Source organism: Mirounga angustirostris, unplaced genomic scaffold (assembly GCF_029215605.1).
Source record: "Mirounga angustirostris isolate CCGP_5_RB_7025 unplaced genomic scaffold, mMirAng1.0.hap1 SCAF_4, whole genome shotgun sequence".
NCBI classification, from domain to species: Eukaryota; Metazoa; Chordata; class Mammalia; order Carnivora; family Phocidae; genus Mirounga; species Mirounga angustirostris.
Genome location: NW_026991712.1, coordinates 101424319 through 101440474, shown reverse-complemented (window position 1 = coordinate 101440474; position 16156 = coordinate 101424319). Strand labels below are relative to the sequence as shown.

Sequence of the window (16156 nt, the reverse complement as noted above, 5' to 3'; positions counted from 1 at the left end):
CTGCATGTGGCACCTGCTGTTCTTTGTGCCACTGGCCCCTGACACTGAAAAGCAGAGCTTTGCCACCCAAAGCCAGGCAGCTCAGGAGTTTGGGGATATATATAAATATATATCGGTGTACATTGGTCTGAGGATTTAGACCGTCATCCTAATACTAAGAGTAAGAGCTAATTACCTCTGCTTCCAAACATATATTTGCAAAACTGTCAAGCCAAGGTGGCTTTTCTGCATTAGTAGAAATAGTTGCCTTTTCCAACATCAGGCGTGTCTTAGGTTTTAAATTTTCAGTATAAATGAAAACAAGCGATGGTTCTTAGGATTACTCGTATGAAGAAAGGAAGCTTTGGTTTCTCACTTCCTGGACAAATAGATACCATAAGCATATTTTTAGGAGTCCTGCTCAACTCCATCATAAAGATCCTCTTTTTGATAAGCACTAATGATCTATTATTCAAGCCAAAATGTTGTAGGCTTTATGGTTTTCACTTAATATTCAGACCAACTGTCTCATGACTGTGTAACACCTCATATCCCGTCAGTGTCTCCAGCTAGAGAAAAGTTGGGTATGTTTTTCTCTCTTACTTGAATTGAGAAATTCAAATAAATGTGAATCAAAAAGAGAGTTAACCCTTTTATAAAATTAGCTATTCCAGTCTGCTGGCTGACTGATTGAGAACAAACTACTTAATGAGAAACTGTGTTCCAAATTGAAAGCAAATCCATACATGGCACCTTCATCAGAAGAAAAGTAGATACAAACGTAAGACTTGTACTTTCTGTTCCCAAGGGGCCCTCCTTTGACAAGGAGAGCCACCAGAAAAAAAAAAAAGAAAAAAGGATAAACCTCTCATCATCAGCCCAAGCACAAATACGGATATGGTAGCTGAATTGAGTGGGAGAAAATAATTGGGTAGGAATTTATTTTTATAATATGGGAATGGGGGCATTTCCTATTTTTAGTTTAAGAAGAAAGACGATTCCAGTTTAATGCTGTTGTTGATTTATCCTGTTTTCTTATCTTTTGGGGATAACTTCCCAATGAGTGAGCTAAAGAGAAACTTGTACAGTTCATAAATACTGCACATTACTAAACCTCTCCCCTGTACCTTTCGAGGCCAGAATTTCCAGATAGATACCGAGGGACCCTGTGATGATGCATTGGATTAATTCACCGGCCTCTCACTTCTTTAAGTTTCTAAGAGACCAAATCTTTAAAGCTGACATATGGGAGTATGGTGATATATTACATTAATTCTGTAGCCCCTTACTTTCATTTTAGGTCCTATGCGTTTCAATGGACATTTATCTCCATCACAGCCACATCACACCAAACATTTGATTTGTCAGTTCATTTGGTCAAATACCACTCAACACAAGAAGTGTTCAGGGAGAAGAAGAATCTAGCTCAAGATCTGCAGCCGTTTTCTGAAGTTGACCCAAATGGCTTTTTTCTTCCAGTTTCTCAGAATCCTGTCTCTGTAGTTGTCTTTCCATTTGATCCATCCAGGACTTCAAAGTGATAGTTTGGGGTATTCTCTCTATCTTTTTTTTTCCCCTCACTAACAAATCTATAGCAGCATGAGTTTTCCATATTCTGTTTAATGCTAAGTATCAGGGTTTTCAGTTTATAGTCTCACTTCCTCTGATGCCATTCTTTCTGCCTAAGATTATAGTTTAAATATGTTTCCCAAGCTTTTTCGGCAGTGATGGGCCTGGAATATAAGTTTATTATGGACGAGGAACAAGCAGAGATCAGAAAATGAGCTCTGCCACTATGTTTGAAACATCCTGAAATTGACTCTAAAGCAATTAATATTTGTAGTTTGTATCTAAAAACATTTTCATGTACAGTATTTCACATCATCCTTATAGAAGAAGAGTGAAGTGAGGTGATTATCAATCTCAGCATCGATTTGCATATGAAGAAACTGAGTCTTTGGCAGGTTGACTCACTTGTCCACAGCATGCAACTTGTACAGGACAAAACTGGGAATTTAACCAGGTCTAGCGAGTGCTTATCTTTACCTGAAACCATTTCACCCTCCAGCGAAAGTTAGAAAAACTGGGGTTTCAAACACTAAGGTACAGGTTAACATCAGTGAGAACAGGCAAATTCACAGTGGCTATGATCTACTGAACCCTTCCAGCGCAGTAAAACAGGGAGTGAACATCTGCATGAAATATGCGTATCACTGGCATTAGAAAGAGGAAATATGAACTCTTCCAGAATATGTGGGCCAAACGCAATGGGTAGCGCTCTGTATAGCTGCCCTTTTGTAACACTCACACCATAATCACCTATTTAATGATTGTCTTCCCTGTAAAGCTGTAATCTCCGCAAAGGAAACTACATCAACCCTCCTGTGCATTCATACCAAGAAGGAAACTGAAGTAATTCTTCCTTTCATTCTAGATTCCAGCCAATGCCAGCTCTAGAGTTTCTAGTTCTACTGGGACTGTTCTAAAAGCCCCTATTTCATCCTATGCACAATATTGAAAAATAAGATACTTCGAACATGGATTCTCTGAATCCATTACACCCAGGCATGGAGCATGTGACATAAGTCAATATCCGCTTATTACTTTTACAATGAACACTCTGAAAAGAATCCTTTCAAAGGTAGCAAACAATTTGACTGACGTGAAATGGTAGGCTAGGGAGACCTGTGGGCATCGATAAAGAATACTTGATAGACAGGACATAATAAGGAAAATAAAGTCAGGAGTTATACAAATTAGATAGAAGAAGCTAGGCAGTGTCTGGTGAGAAACAAAGCAAAACAAAACCTAATAACAACAACGAAAACAACAAAAGCGTGAACTGTTTAGGAGGAGCTCTGCCAGGAGCAGTGCAACACATTGGAAAGAGCTCTTGAGCCAGAAGGTCAGGTTTCCCTCTATACTCGTTGTAGCTTTAGACAGTCTGTGTAAGTTCCTGTGACTTCCTCCAACGTTGTCATAAAAAAGACTCTGAGATGGCACTCACAGGCTCCTTTACAATACACGCATGTGATACGTGGAGGGGGGTATGCTGTACAACGTTGTGCAAATATAATTTTATGAGAACAGACTCTACTACAATGGTGATTTTAAATGGACTTTAAATCAGTGCTATTAAGAGAAGAAATAGCCAATTGCCTATGTCAGAGATAACATGGTAGCCATTTTTCAACTTCAGATGTGAGCTTCAGTGAGCTATCATTTCCTCACATTTATAATATGGCCAATAACTGAAATTATATCTCTAGTTTTAGCTGAAATTTCTATAATTTCAACTTTTTGTTGAACATGTTGCTGTTCTCTCCACATAAAAATGCTCAGAGAACAATTAGCTATCATCATAAGACTACATCCAGGTTCGTTTTGTTTTGTTTTGTTTAGCTATGTAGGTCTAGCCACTACTACAACGTTCAAATTAGGCTCATGCTTCCCTCTGTTAAAGAAGATAAAGAATGATTCATGTGCTTATTGCCTTCGGAAATGTTGGGTGAAAGGAAAATAAGCATTTTTGCCAGTGTAGTAATCCATACACTCAGAATAACTGCTACAGATAAATGGGCTTTGAAATGGGGAGTGATAGCCTTCCCATCATTAAGTAGGCCTGTAGGAGACCTTACCTTCAGCCTTCTCATTTAATGTAATAAGGAGTCTTTTTAAGGACTTGTCAGGGGACATAATGGCAGATGAAACATAGCTCCAACTATGTTATAGTAGGCAGATTGAAGCCATGAGTCATCCAGTATGCTGGGAGGTGGAGAGGTGTGTGCCACATTCAGGCAAGATTATCCAGACGAAATGCAGGTGAGGTTATGAGAATTGAGAATTATGGAGACCTTGCATGATGTTTTTTTACGTAGGATTCAAATAAAATAGGAGGTAAATGAAAGCCAACATAATTTCCATGTATTTTACGATGCAGCACAGTTGAGGGTGAGGAATGGAGTAGGGGATCTTTTACTTGGCCTCAGGAAACCTGGGTTACAGTTCTAGGTCTTCCAATAAATTGAAATGTGATCTTGGGAAAGGCTGACATAAATAATGTTTTGAAGGCATTTTAAATTATAACATTGTATCATTCTTGATAACTAAAAGAAACCACCATTGTTCATCTTTTGTCCAGTGTCATAGCTATTCCTGTTCTATATCTGTCTAGAAGGTCAAATGCTGAGTCTAAATTAGGGCATCTCCCAAAGACAAACAGCACGGGGCATATTCAGTATCAGCTTATTCAGGACGCACCAAAGGCATGATCTGAAGTTTTTCCTCTGACTAAGCCCTGGGTGCAGACTTTAAAACTGTTCTCTATTTTCAGGTCTCTTTATTTAATGTTTTATGGAATCTGGAAACTGTAGAGAAGAGGGAATTGCTTTTCTTTGTCAGTCAACATGACGCCATGACAACCAGTTGAGATGTGAAAGATTGTCAAATCAACAATTGTTTTGTCTACATGATGCCAAATAACAACCAGTTTGATTGATTTTTTTTTTAAGTGTATATTTCTTCAGATGTTGAAGCATGTAGATACAAGCCTTTAAATAATCATACTTTTTATTTTCTTCACGGGGAAGAAACCAATTTCAAACATATTATCTCATTTTTATTCTGATTTTCCCAACAACCTGTTAACTATCAACAGAGCAGGTATTATTGTATTTGTTTTATAAATCAAGATTACCAGTGGGATCTACATAGCATAAGCCTAACTATCCCAATTAATTTGCTCCATTTTTTTCTAAGTAGAACTGAAGGAACTACAATGTTCTGTACATCAAATAATAGTGTGTACATTTAGCCTGGCCCAAATAAAATGTTCAGTAAACAGCGTTCAATTCGAGTCTTTTATTTTCCATCATCCACAGGAGAGCCTCCACTTTCCTGCTGGATTTTTGCCCTCCCATGTATCTATTGGCATATGTTGAAGACCTTCATCATCCTGAATAGCCTGGGTGCTGGAAAAGGAGAGTGGTTTTCCATTTAGCATCCAGGTTTACCTCCTTTACTTCATAATAAAATAGTTCCCCCCTTAAATATATGAACCCCTGGTTCAGTTTCAATATACTAAGTCTACCGAAATGTCCTAATTAACACTGTAAAGATACCGAGGCTTAGGAAAGTAATTTGGTCAAGATCACTTGATGGTAAGTGTTCTAATCAAGTCATGAATCCATGTCTATATCACTCCGAAGGCTATTCTTTCAACCACTTCTTCAAATGTTTTTTTCATATTTTATGTCAAATCCCAAAACCTGGTGGTTATCCTGGAGCTTCCCATCCATTGCTCCAGTGGTTTTCTGTACCCCTAGGTAGGGTAGATACCAAATAGAAAAGGCAACTATTGCTCAACTTTAACTATTAAATTTGATCTTTTATTTTATCTTATCCCTAGATGCTGTGTTCTTAAAAGCCAAGTATTATTGAGTAGGAAAACGGTTTTCTTTATGCTTTGGGGCCCTATTAAAATAGCAAGCGCTGGCCCTGAATTCTTGAGTTGTGGATGGAGAGAACCTGCCATCTGGACCAGCCTAACCTGTGATCTATTTATTCCCTCATTCAACAGACTTTATTGAGTGTCAACTATGAACAAGATAGACTCATGGAACTTCATGGAACTTGCAACCCAGCAGATGGTTCAGATATTGATTCAGTAATAAGGAGTGTGATGCGCAGAAATGCAGGGTGCTGTCAGGGACATTTAACAGAGAGTGAACTTGGTCTGGAGCCCAGAGAAAGCTATTCACCAGAAGTGACAAGATATTTATGCTGCAACCTGAAGTGTGACTATGAGTTAGCAGGAGAACAGATTCAGGCAGCTGGAAAGACATATTCAAAGGCTGTGATGGTTCGTTTTGTGTGTCAGCTTGGCTAGATGATAGTTCTCAGGTATTCAATTAAATACTAATCTAGGTGTTGCTGTGAAGGTATTTTGTATAGGTGGCTACAGCTACTATTAGTTGATTTTAGGTAAAGGAGATTTTCATAATATGGGTAAGCCTCATAAAATCAGCTGAAAGGCCTTAAGATCAAAACTGAGGTTTCCTTGAGGAAGAAGAAATTTTATTTGTGGCCTGAAGCTTCACCTCCTGCTTTAGAGTTTCCAGCCTGCTTGATTCTACAAATTTCAGACTTTCGAACCCCACATCATTCACACACACACAGAGTACAATTGTTCTTTTTTCCTCAAAAGTGTATGTGTGTGTGTGGTGTATATACTTTCCTCATGTATATATACCAAGTGAGAGAGAGAGAGAAAGAAAGAGAGAGAGAGAGAGGAAAAAATCCTGACTAATTTAGATGTTGGTATCAGGAAAGGAAGGGGTGTCCTGCTGTGACAAATACCTTAAATACGGAAGTAGCTTTGGAATTGGGGAATGGGTAGAGAGAGAAGGATTCTAAGGCACGTGGTAGAAAAAGCCTAGATTGTCTTGACGAGACTGTTAGTGAAGGTTTGGAAGTTAAAGGTGAAGTCTCAAAAGGAAATGAGGCGCATGTTATTGAGCACTGTAGGAAAGGGGATACTTGTCATAAAGTGGCAGAGAACTTGACTGACTTGTAGTCTACAATTGTGTTGAAGGCACAATATTTAGCAAGGATATTTCCAAGTATAGGGTGGAAGATATGGCCTTTCTCCTTGATGATTTTATTAAAATGCAAGTGGCAAGAAGTCCATTGAGGAAGAAACTATTACTCAAAAAGAAGCCAACACTTGATGATTTGGAAGGTTATCAGTCTACCCAGTTTGTAAAGGATGATAAAACCAAGAAAATTGTTGAAAAAGCATGCTCTGGACAGGGACTAAGAATGTGGCCGAGCAACTTTTTGTTAAAGAGATTAGGTGTGTGACTGATGGATCCAATCAACCATCTCAACAGAAGCCAGGTATAGTGATGGAGTTACCCAGGAAGGATCTGTGGAGAATCATTTTGTCTAATGCTTGGATCACCTTGACCTATAGGGGAGGCCCCAAGGGATTTTGAGAATGTCATACCAGCAGAAACATTTCCATCTTGGACAGAAAGGAACAGAAAGGAGCAGAAGCTGGATGAAATGAAATGAATGAAGGTTGTTGTACTCCCAGAATTCTACAGGCAGGAAACAGGTTGATAGAGTTATCCAGCTGCAAACATCTGCTACAATTCAAGATAAAGGAAGAATGACAGAAGGTGAGGAAGCTACCAGTGAGGGCACAGAGGGTAAGGGAACCACCACATGTATCCTTCAAAAACACCTGCTAGCATTCCTCTCATTGGGGGTCACCATAGCCACAATCTACAAGCAACTGTCTCCGCCTGTAATTTGTGCTGCTTTTGGTTATTTATTTTTTATACAATTACTAATTCCTCTTGTTCCACCTTGTTTTGACATACTCTAGGGAAACACACTCTCTTTATATTACAGGTAGTGGGGGTTTACCAAGGTGACATAATCTGCCTAGACTCCAGTTTTCATTTTTTCAGTTCCTAAAGAAAAACCTCCCAATGATTTTCTATAATTTGACCCGTCAAATTCTGAACTCCCATTGTGTTTTTTAAGATGATAGAGAATCATAGATAGAGATAATGTTGTGTGTCTTGATTCCCACTACTTTCTATTGCTTAACGTGAAATATCTGAGTCTGGGCTCTTTTAGCTTCCCTACATGTTCCATTCTCAAGCCCATCTCTGTTCCTTTAGTCACTGGATCACCCCTGTCTTGACGCTCTCTATACCTTCCCTCACCCCTCTCTACCCATCCAATTCCTACTCATGTTTCATGGCTGCCTCGTTTTCCAAAATCTTCCCAGATGGCTCGAGCCTACCTAGCCCTTCTCTTTTACACTGCACTTAGAGTCAATACCAAAATTTTATTTTGTAATTTTTGATGTATAGCTTTTTACAAGCTTTGGTTTGTAATTTTTAATCTAATTGTTTAAGGTGTTTGACACTCATCTCTTTATTAAGGATACCACAAGCTACTTGAGAATGTTGATTATATCTTATATTTTTACAAACATCAAAACACAGGGAATAAAGCAAACAAGTGTTATAAAAGCTATCAAAATTATGATTGAGAGCTCTAAGGCAACTGAAAGCATTACTGAATCAGCAGGGAGTCTTCTTCCAAACATCACTGGCCCATCTCTGTGAACCCCAAAGTGCAATTCTCTTCAGGTATCATGATCATTCGGGATGGTGTTTACATACAACTCCCCAAGGATTCTGTAGTGAGGCCTTGACATCTATATTTTTACCAAGCCAATCAGGTATTTCCGAAAGTTGGAGGACAATCTTGTAAGAAATCTTGCTGTAAGGGTTAGTAATGAAACTAGATGTCCTGGGATGCAAGACTTGTCAAGAAGAAGAGAAAATCAGGCTGTGGCCAGACCCTTGGAGAATCCCACTCCCTGTAGGTCTTGGGCTGAAACCTTGCCTTCAAACTCTCTAACGCTTTCTAATTCTCCAATCAGCAATCCAACCTTAAACTTACTATGTTCTAGTAAGTCTTCTATACACACACTAGCTCTTTTAAATATAATAAAAATGCATGAGATAGAATCCCTTTACTCTCCCTGTGTTTCAAGTGAAGAAACTCAAGCACAGAGGGCTATGTAACCTGCCCAAGGCCATAGACTAAGTATGTAGCAGGGCTGAAAATCAAACCCAGGCCATCTGGCTCCAGAATCTGTACTTTTAATCACTATAACCACTATAAAACCACCACCGTGTTTTGCCTCACGGGCTCCACATTTTGGATTTACTACATGTTTTTCCTACCCGCTAATGTCAATAAAATAAAAAAAAGTAAGTACTCGGTATCTAGTATGCGTAAGATACCATGATAGGTACTAGGAATGCAACCTAGAATAGGACTCCATCTATCCTGGCCTTCAAGAAACCTACATTATAATGAAGAATGCAGGCAAGTAAAACAACATATGAGCAAATGTGCTGATAAGCATTATAATAGGGGCATGAACAAGATACTATTGGAGTACAAAGGAGGGGAACCTATTTTAGTCTTGGGAGCTGGAAAGATGACCCAGAGGAAAGGTCATGTGAGCCGAGATCTGAAAGAGCTCCTGTAAGCAAGCTAAGGTAATGGGCTCACAGCGCTGGCAGCGTTTAGCAGAGGGTGGCCATCGGAGAGTATTACAGTCAAAGGTAAGGGCACATACAAAACACATTAGGACATTACAGAAAGTGTAAGTAGTTCACTATAGATACAAGAAGGTACATGGTAACAGATGAATGAAAGAGGAAAGCTCTCACAAATCTTTTCTTGATTTCTCTAGTTTAACCGCTGACCTTACGAGGTCTACTCAAACTCATGATCATTCTAAATGTTCAGTGGTTCGGTTTGAAGTTTACTTGACCCACGAAATAGGATTAATTGAATCCTAGTAGCTCAGCAGAGCTCACCTTAGACTCTTTTCCTGAATTTAACATGTGCCAATTGATCAATTAGCCTAATAAATGAATAGCTCATTTCTAAGCATTTCTAGGCATGTGACTGAACATAATCTTCTCCAAACAACAAAAACATCAAAGAGGATTCAGAACTTTACGTGTAAATAAATCCAATAAAAGAAAGCTTAATCTAGTACTTGAAAACTTGAATAATTTTTGTCAGTTGTTTAAACACTTCTAATTTATAGTTAGGGACCTAAATTTTCAATCTTCATTAACAAGCACAGGGCAATAAAGATGGATCACTATATTAATAAAACAGAATTATTATGTGTTATTTATACAGGGCAGCAATTAAAATCAGACTGAGAAGATTAAGCACTCTAGCATGCTGTAATTTATGTCAAAGTAATGTCCTACTTTGAAATCAGATTCTGGCTTAAACAATGAAGTAGAACATATATTCAAAACAGCAAAGGGGGATGGGAAAATGAAAAACCAGCTTTATGTAGAATATTGAAAATCTTGTGACCAATTTAAAAGAGAGATCACTTGAGGAATATAATCTGAGACAAAGGAAGGTTAATGATGGCTCATTCTCTCCTTCTTAATCCTCCATATTTAGTCAATGTCATTTCAAAAACTGCTTTCATAAGAGCAAGTAGGGTAAAGTGTCTCAAATGTCCTCTGAGTACTCTAATGCTCTATCTGGCCCTGACACTCTGAGTCACTACCTAGAGAAACACAAAGAAAACATTTCAGTCTATTTAGAGATGTTTAGTTCATAAAGGAAGAATCTTCCACAATCAAACTGGCTTAAAAAGGAAAGCTAGTGCTAGGAACATCCTGAGCCTTACTCCTACTGCACTTATCCCTATTAAAACTATAAAGTAGCTCTTTGAAATAATTCTGAGAATAAATGAACAAGATGGATTCTTGTAATGTTTCTGAGACCTGATTTAAAAAATGCTTTAAGGCTGTAATTTTTAATCTGGGGCCCCACCAAGACGTGTGCAGCAATATACTAGGGGAAAATGATAGCCAGAGATATAAATCTGTTGCATCATCCTGGAGAACCAATTTCACTAAAGAATTTTGGAGATAAGTTTTGATTTTTTTTTTTTTTTACACTTAAGAGGTTTTGTCACACCCACATACAACCAAAATTACTTTTTGGGTGTGAGCCTAGAAAGTAGAAGTTTTCATGGGCTGCAAATGACTGTCAAGTTTTACACTTTTATGTTATGAGGAAACCCAAGATACTAGTATTACAGTTGAATTAAAGAGAATGGGTCTTCAATGGAAGACAGATTTTGGGGTTGCCCTAGTCTTCAGGATTGGTGTTTTTTTGTTTTTTGTTTTTCAGAGCTGGAATTTGCCATATTTTCCTGAGTCTTTTTTTTTTAATTACACGCACAAGTCATTGACTCACCAAAATTATCTTAATATCCTGTCACAAATGTGTTCATATATCTATATTATATATATAATATAGATATATAGATTTTCTAAACTATATGACCACCATTTTCCCATGTTGTAGAAGAATGAAAAATTCTGGAGTTTGACACGTGATCTTAGTCTCATGTTGCTTTTGCATTTTAAAAGTTTAGAGATTTAAATTTTTTTTTTTTTTTCAGTGAGGAAGGCTTGAGGTTCAAAGTCTGAAGAAAACTTCTCTGAATCTCAAGTTTTCTTATCTTTAAAATGGGGATAGTAACTGCCCTGAGATTTCACACAAATATAATGTATATGCATGTAGGTACTTTTAAATCTATAGATCACTAAATGCATGTCAAGAGATCCTGTTTCTATTGTATGATCACATTAATTGTCTCATATCACCTACCCCCACATACATCAAAATACAAAATAAACTGTACGAATACAAATGCAAAATACAAACAGTAAAATAGTTTGCGAACATATAATTAATATTTCCTAAATACCTTAATGCACAGGGCATGAAGGACTTGACCATCATTAACAGTGACCAGCACAATATCTGACACAGCAAACAGTTAAAAAAATGGAAAATATGTTGAATATCATATCTGTCCAGTTCCAGTCAGAAAATATAAGTCACCAGCTATTTTAACCATGTTGCACTGAAGAACTGAAAGTGTAGAAAACAAACATTACCGTATCAGGGAAGTAGCAATTGCAAAAGTAGCTATCTTCCAAAGGGAAGAGGTTAGTGACTTAAACTTAGGAGCTGGAGAAGAGCTCACACTCAGACCTCTAAAGATGAAGAGATGTTTGGCTGAAGCATCTCCAAGCTTAGGATAGGGGAGGGAGATCTCTTCTTCCTCCAGCTCTCCAGTCTCTCTCCGGAACCCTGTATTAGCTTAGCCCAACATAGAGCTAGCTGGGAGCTGGCAGAGCAGGAATGTTGTGAGCAGAATTCCAGCACCAGCATCACAGCCCAGAGTGTGGAAGGGCAGGTTTGTAGCTCACACAATAGCACTGCGTCCAGCTCAAACACAGGAATGGCAAACTAGATGAAAGAATATAAAGGGACGAAGGAAGAAAAGGAATGAAGGAAGGGATCATTCATTTATTCCGTGACTGATGAGGCAAAAATCTAAGCTCCCTATAGTGCTTTCTCAAATCTGTATTCCCAAGGACGAGATATAAGCTGAAATTTATGAATCATATCACATTCAAATGCACTAGGGAAGTTTGCTATTTAGAGACATTTCATGGCAAATTGTTTTGCAAGACAAATAATCACTCACTAATTTAACTGATGCATAAATCACACTTTTCATACATTTGGTTTGCTTAGCAAATTGGATCTATATTGAAAAATATGAGATTCACATTATAAAATCTCTAATACCTACTTGGCTCCCAAAGGACATCCTCAACATATAATATGCCAGATTGAGGTGGCACAATTTTAGACCTTGGAAAGATGATAAAAACTCCTGCTTCCTCACTCCCACCTGGCCCAAATTTGAAGGTGTCACAGAAGAGATTGAAGAAATTGGTAACGCTGATAAAACAAAATTTACAAGTGTGAGAAATATTAAGAGAGAAAAGGTGTGTGCGTGCATGTGTGGGTGTGTGTGTGGGGGGGGGGTGTGTGTTAAATGGAGTTGTGCTGCAGTCTTCTGGAACAGAAGGTCTGATACCTCAGAAGAAGAATGGATTGTGGGACAGCATTTAGGTTGCCTGTTTTGCCTCACTGCACACTGTCCTGGGTAGATCATTGTTTTCTCTTCCCTCATTCCCAATAAGAGTCAAAAAATTATGACACTAACCAAATACCACCATAGTTATGGCATAACAAGCACAGCTGGAATGAAGAGCAACTGATAACTAATCAAAGCAAAGTAGCAAGTCCCGAGCATTCCCTGTGTTATCTTCCACTCTCTCCAAAAATGAGGGCTGAAGAATTATACTTCAAGAGAAAATTGTTAAAGAATATAATGTGTGGGAAAAGAGAAATGGAAAATATGAATGCTCAAATAAGAGCTCTCTACCTTAGGTTGCATCCACATCTGACCCCCACATTCTAAATCTACCAGAAGGTGTGTCTGCTAGGACTTGGATTTTAGCTTTTCAACCGGATTACACATTAGCAGGCAATGTAGCTAATATTCCTGTAATACAAGAGATAACTAGCTCATTGAGAAAGGTAAAAACTACAATACAAAGATAATTCAACAATCTATTTGGAACCTAGATGTAGTACCATAAAAAATATAAGAACACTAAAGACAAAGAGAAATTTTTAAGTTGAGTATATTGCTAAAAATAAAGACAAATTAGATTGGCAACGAACACCTCAAGAGCAAGACTAAGTGCAAAAGAGACAATGGAGTGATATTTAAAAATATTTAGTGAAAAGAAACTTTGACTCTGAACATTATATCTAGGTAAATTGACATTGAAATAGATCAGTCTATAGCCAGACCTAAGAATACAAATCTTAAGGTTTGGCACACAGAACCATCTTTGAAAACAATCTTGGAAAAACATAAACAAATCTGGGGGTTTGCTAAGGGTGTGAGGTAATTTAGTAAAATCTACCATTATTTTATAAATCAATCCAAACCACACTATAGAAGTAAATGCGAACAATGTAAAATTATAAATGATAGCCACACAAAGGGAGTAGTGGAAGGTGGGCAGCCTAGAGGAAATGGTCTTATTTGGACCAAGACCTAAACATTGTCAAGCTTAGGAAGTTGAAAACAAACAAACAAAAAATAACATATTTATAAGATTTATTCTATATAACACTATAGAATGTGTAACTTCCATGATAACAAAGAACCAACAAAAGATATACAGGAAAGGAAAAAGGGAAAAATTACATATGGCAAAAGGCTTAATATGACAACAACTGAAATAAATTAAAAATTTTAATTTCACCAATTAAAAGCAGTTAGCTATCATACTGAATAATAACAGTATCCTACTACACATTACGTATAAGTGATAGATTAGAACTAAAATGGTATAGAAAGTTGAAATTAAAGTAAAAGGAACCAATATACCCCACAGGTATGAATTAAACACACATTAAGTAAGCATTTCAATATCAGAAAAGAAACAGAAAATATACATACACACACATACACACACATGCTCACAAGATAATGCAAAGTAACAGTAAAAGAAAAATGATCAAAACCTAACAACATAGCCTCAAAAGATATCAAGAGAAAAACTGACAGAACTATAATGAGAAATTGGAAATTGAGAGTGGCTTTTTTCATATTGTTTTGTTTTTATGGAGAAAAAAACCCAAGGTTCATCTTCAGAGAAATAAAATACAGGTGGATTAAAGCTTTAAATGTAGGGGGGGAAATGTAGAAAAAAAAATATGGGTGATAGGAGAAATTTCAAAATACTTCTGTGACCTTCTGATAGAAAAGGACTTTTTAAGATTAGATCCTAAAAACAAACCCACAAAATAGCAGCCACCAACAAAGATGTATTTGACTATATCAAATAAAACTTTGTACTTAATGAAAGACAACATAGATAATGTAAACAAATGAGCTATATACTTGGAGAAGATAATTGCAAAGTCTGAGAGTAAAAACATTAACATTGGGAATATAAGTGGAACTCCAGGGAAATGTCAAGAAATTTATCAAAATCCAATATAAACATGGAAAAAGAATCGGAATAGGCCAATTTCAATGCTTTCCAGAGAAAACAAATTAAAGTACATGTGAGATACAAGTCTGCATCCACTAAACTTGGCAAAAATTAGAAAAAAAAAAAAAAAAGATAATTCCAAGTGCTAGAATAAGGGCAGATAGAAAGCTTTACACACTGTGGGTAGAAATATCCTGGAAATAAATCTGATAAGATTTAATGAAAACCAAGTTAAATATCATGTATCCTAGAACTCATTAACCTCACTCCCAGGAGTACACCCCAGATAATAAAATATATAAATAGTCACTTCAGTGTCTTATTGGCAATGGTTGCCTACTGAATCAGGGTGCCATCTCTCCACCTCTTTCCTTCCCTTCAAGAATCTGTCCTGGCACTGGTAGATCTGTGTTTTTGTTATTACAATTAAATGGTAATGATCTTAAGGTCATCAGGAGGGTTAGCACAGAGTCTAGGAACAGGATCAAACCAGTCGAAAATTGGGTCATGGAGGCTTGTTTGGAGTTTGTGCCTTCTGGCATTTGACCTTAGTCTGAGGATCAAGCAGTGCCTGTAAGCAAGGCTAGAAAACTGGGTTATTATGGCTTGTTCATGAGTCCCTGATGATAAGCTCAGACAGAGAAAAACGAATCCAAAACTTAGATGAGTCTGAAAACCAAATTTCAAAGCATGTGAAGAAAAGTAATATTAAAAAGCCAATAACATTGGTAACCAAAGAAAAGGGATATGATAAAAGCTGAAAAAGAAGATTCTTCGATGAATATGCTTAGAATTTCTCAGAGACAAGATTGTTCTCCAATATTTCCTCCCCCTTTCCTGAAGAAGTATTTTAATTCTTCACTCTAATGAACTCAGATGTGGGTGATTTGCCTTTGGGGGGGAAAAAAAAGCATCTCTCTCTTTTTTTAAATCCCTCTATGAGTCTCTTGATCGAAAATTTCCTGTAATATCTATTTATCTATCTATCCATTTATTACTAAAATTATCCATTTTCTACCTACCTATCATTTACATCTATATAAATATTTGCATGCAGATACATTTCCTGTGGTTTCTCCATAATAGTCCTGTTTTTCTTTCACTAGAAACCAAATACAGTTCTATCTTATATATTATAGCTCTTTAAATATTTGTAACAAATATCATGTATCTTTGTCTTTCATTCTATCAATTAAATATCCCAACCTCATAATTTTTCCTTATGTGGCATAGATGTCAATGTCCTCACTATGATACTGACCTATTTCTCCAAATGTTTAATGTGGAAATCCTAAAGCTGAGGAATCAAACTTTACATGGTTGGGAAAAAAAAAATGTAAAACAATTATAAGCCTGGAACCACAACAAAACTCACTCTTGATACTCATTTTCCTTCATGATTATTTAAAGAAACATCACAAAAAATATGGTCCAAGCAAGATCAGAAAAAAGAAGCTGGAGTATAATGGGGAAAAAAATGTTATTCTTAGTCCAAAATCTGGATGGAAATTCCATCTCTGTGCCTCCCATGAGCGAGGTATTTGACCCTGATGAAGCTTGGTTCACTCAGCCTTCCTATGAGGATTCAAAAGACTTACTTCCATAATAATTTATGGCGTAAGGAATTATGTAAATAAACTCAATGAGTGCCACTT

At 37.1% G+C, this 16156-nt stretch overlaps 2 long non-coding RNA genes across 3 annotated transcripts in view; both read left to right on the top strand.

Annotated features, from left to right (window-relative positions):
- The window catches only part of LOC123859321 (uncharacterized), a 32208-nt gene extending 16129 nt beyond the window's left edge, over nucleotides 1–16079 (top strand). The window contains exon 2 of the long non-coding RNA XR_006794417.3: nucleotides 5387–16079. This is a non-coding gene — a long non-coding RNA (uncharacterized LOC123859321). The remainder of the gene's footprint in view (nucleotides 1–5386) is intronic.
- Nucleotides 1–16156, top strand: part of LOC123859320 (uncharacterized) — a 160852-nt gene that overhangs the window by 58936 nt on the left and 85760 nt on the right. The gene's annotated exons all lie outside the window — the stretch shown is intronic.